General features: G+C 37.1%; 1 pseudogene; it reads left to right on the forward strand.

Annotated features, from left to right (window-relative positions):
* The first annotated feature begins 2,819 nt into the window (after positions 1 to 2,819).
* Positions 2,820 to 3,187, forward strand: LOC149530680 (pirin-like protein pseudogene; annotated as a pseudogene).
* The last annotated feature ends 555 nt before the right edge of the window (positions 3,188 to 3,742 follow it).

Genomic DNA, 3,742 nt, shown 5'->3' on the forward strand with positions numbered 1-3,742 from the left:
GCTCCTCAAATAGGACTTTTTACTTAAAAGCTCAAGATCTATAAGGTTCACATCTCACGTGGTATCTTCAAATTTTTGCCAGTGCAGACTTTTGCAGTGAATCATGGCTACGTAGTAGCCCCTTTGTAGCATCCCACAGGGCCACAACCAAATATGGCTTGTACAGTGCTTCCTGCTCTTTAGCGTAGAAGAGTTTGTGACAATTGGCAAGAAATCTATAAGGTTCACATCTCACGTGGTATCTTCAAAATTTTGCCAGTGTAGACTTTTGCAGTGAATCATGGCTATAAGGTTCACATCTCATGTGGTATCTTCAAAATTTTGCCAGTGCTTACTTTTGCAGTAAATCATGGCTAAGTAGTAGCCTCTCTGCGGCATCCCACAGGGCCACAACTAAATATGTCTTGTACGGTGCTTCCTTCTCTTTAGCATAGAAGAGTTCGTGACAATTGGCAAGAGATCAAGTGAATGGATGCCTCCTACCTATTTGGAGGAGCTTTGAAGGAATTCAGTTCCCAACCAGCCAGAAAATGCTCCTCTCTTCTATTCCTAACCAATTTATCATTTCCAGTTTCTAAAGGCTAAATAGGCATTCATTGGAAAAGTGTCCTTCAACTCTTCTCTCATGGCTATCCCTTGCTTTAAAATTAATCACCTTCTTCCTACTGAGGTATGACTGCAACAGATTGTGATGCTGCAAAGAGATTCCCCCAAAGTGTAAATGCTTTTGGTTGGCTTGCTTCTTTAAAAGATCCTAAAGTTGAACAACTTGATTAAGATAAGTTTCCATGGTCCCTCTGCAGCTAAGTTGAGGAAATGGTAGATCATGTTCTTCTGTATAAATTTATAGCACTGGATCTTGAATTTCATGGGTGCTTTCTTGGGTGGTTTGTGCTATAGGCTATCCTCTATTTGCAATTGGCTGATTGATTCCAATAATCTAGAAAATGTTATGGAACATCTGTGGTGAGAACCTTATGGGGTATATTTAGAGAGAAATGCTCATATCTCAACCAATAGTGCCTTGGAAGCATTGTTGGTATAGCATAAGAACTGTCATTTTCCTTATTCCCCGCCTGCAATCAAGATGAACAAAGGCCCTTATCCAGGTCTGATATTTGGATACTTCAAAATAGAGGCATGGTTGTCCCTCCCCCCATTCAAGGGGTCTGGAAACAATAATGAGTGTGGTCAATACTATTTGTATGGCAAATAACTAATAGTGGTCAGTCATTCAAAAAGCAGCGATACACCAGCAATAGATTATGAATAAAAACCAGTACCAAAGGAAGATATAAAACTGTGGTAAAGGCATCGATTCGTTATCTTCTTCAAAGGGAAAGAATGTATACATCTATCATGATTATGGTAAAAGATTCAGAGAGAAGATTTGTTATAAAGAACGAAAGCATTACTTTGAACAATAGAATAATGACAAAGAATCATAAAGATCTGCCATGATAAATAGAGGAAATTGCGGCAAGTATTTCATCATGACAATAGCAAGGTAATGATATTCATAGCAACCTTAACAATATCACTATGATAAGAACAATAAGTAAAGATATCAATGCAAAAACAATTGATGAAATGTCAAACCAATGCAAAAATAGTTGATGAAAAGAGAGCTTATGATTCATGTGGATACCAAAAATTATGCAGTCCTGTTACCCATATATGGTATCATTGGTTTGTTCCATATACTTGCTATTAAGAGCATTGTAAGTCAACATGATAGAGGGTATTCCTATATGAGGATAATTTTTAACATGTCGGGGACTGGTTTAATGTCAAATTTACACCAACAATGAAATTTCCTGGTGGTATATATGTTAAGGAAATTTCCTTCATATCCAAGGACCAACATCACATCAACCAAGTTGTATAAATGATCAAGTCCCATAGACAGTCTGTAGCAATGAAAAAATCTAAAAGGGATGAAGGAGCTACATTGATGACTCGGGAGAAACTCCATCTTTTCAGTATTCAGCCATGACAGTAGAAGCAAGAGTTGATCACGTATCAAAAAAATAAGGATGCATTCTTCCAACCAACACAGAAGATGGTTACGTTGTGGCATTTCCATTTGCACAATCATATTATGGCAGGCAACAAGAAGACCATGGATGTCATATTTTATGTGGAGGTGATGGATATGGTCCAAACTTAAGGAGGGTCAAGAAGGTATATGTATGATCCTGATAAAATTCAGTAAGAACAGCAGAATAGAGACAAGAATAATAAAGTTAATGCATAGTTTCAAAGATTTTTCAAATGAGTAACAGAGCTGTGGGAACAACCTCACTATAAAGGTTTTGTACTTGAGTTGGATATACCATTTAGGGAGCTTGGTTTTCATGGATTTTTTCTCAAGGTAATTGCTTTTTTGTTCCCACAGTTAACTGTTTGGTGGAGTTGGTAGAGCCACCTTTCCAAGTGATAAGTATCAGTGAGATTGAGATCGTTAATCTTGAGAGAGTATGGCTTTACTAGCAGAAATTCATGAGTTTTTTAATCATAAAAAGTGTGTTTTCTCTTGTTAAAATCCCATCATATTTGTTGTAGAAAACTTGTGATGGTCATGTACTAGGGTTTTTATTGCAATGTACTGTGTAGTGGATGATGACAGGCTGGGGTATAGTCTACTCTAAAGTGCCAGCTGTACCAGGATCACAACATGGTTTGTAGTTGTGGGTATTATTGCTGCTAAAGACAAGATGGGAGTGCCTTCTCAACTCAAAATTGTAGAATATCAAGTAACAACTTTTCCTTAATAATAATACTTTCATGTTTATACGTGTATTTCTTTTGTGGTGATCATGATTGAGCCAAAATATCAAGAAGCTAAGGGGAAAGATGTGCCCAAAGTTGGGAAATATGGGGTGAAGGTGTCTGGCATACCAGGAGAAGCTTTGGGTATGGAATCTCTTATTTGTACTAGAATTCCCACAATGTATTGGGCATTGAATTTCCTGGAGATTTTGAAACAGATGCAGATGTTGTACTTCATCACGATATTCCAGAGAGCTGGGATGCATTTGTGTATGTGTTGGAACGTAAGGTCGCATTTGGTGTTCCAAATTCATCTACAGTGGGTTCTCATCATACACTTTTATTGAGCAGTGGAAATGTGTGGAATAACAATGTTAATAACAAGCTCTGTAGGGTTTTAGTCATTGGAGGGTAGGCATTAAATACGCCAGTGGTCCAACAACTTCAATATTCATTTATCCCAGTGATAACCATCTCCATGAATGGGTGTGGCCTAGTCTCCATCTTGGAAATGAAGTAGAAAGAGAATAAGGAAACCATCCACCATTTATGCTCTCTGTGGGGAATGGTAATTTCAAAATAACCAGACAAGGTTCCCTCTGAGACCATTAAAAGCTTTAGTTCAGCTGTTGATTCTACATTGACAATTGATAAAGTATGAAGATGACGAAAAGCAAAAGAAGAAAATAGAAAACCCATCTAAGGAGCTAGACAAGAAAGTTACTGCCTTGCCTAATATAGAACATAAGTACTATAGTTCATATTCTCTACATGCTAACAGAGATTTAATATCAGATTCTAGATATGAAATGGAGAAAATTGATCCATTCAAAGAAAAGGGAGATGAAATTGATGCATTTAGGAGGAGGTCAGAAAATGAAAATAGTTAAATTATTCAAAATCTATTCAAATCACAAGGTCAATACCTTAAATAATATACAAATAGGCCTTCCACATGTATTCCAAGCCT

The sequence above is a fragment of the Cupressus sempervirens genome, chromosome 11 (genome assembly GCF_028749045.1).
Source record: "Cupressus sempervirens isolate cs-2001-9-10 chromosome 11, ASM2874904v1, whole genome shotgun sequence".
Lineage (NCBI taxonomy): Eukaryota > Viridiplantae > Streptophyta > Pinopsida > Cupressales > Cupressaceae > Cupressus > Cupressus sempervirens.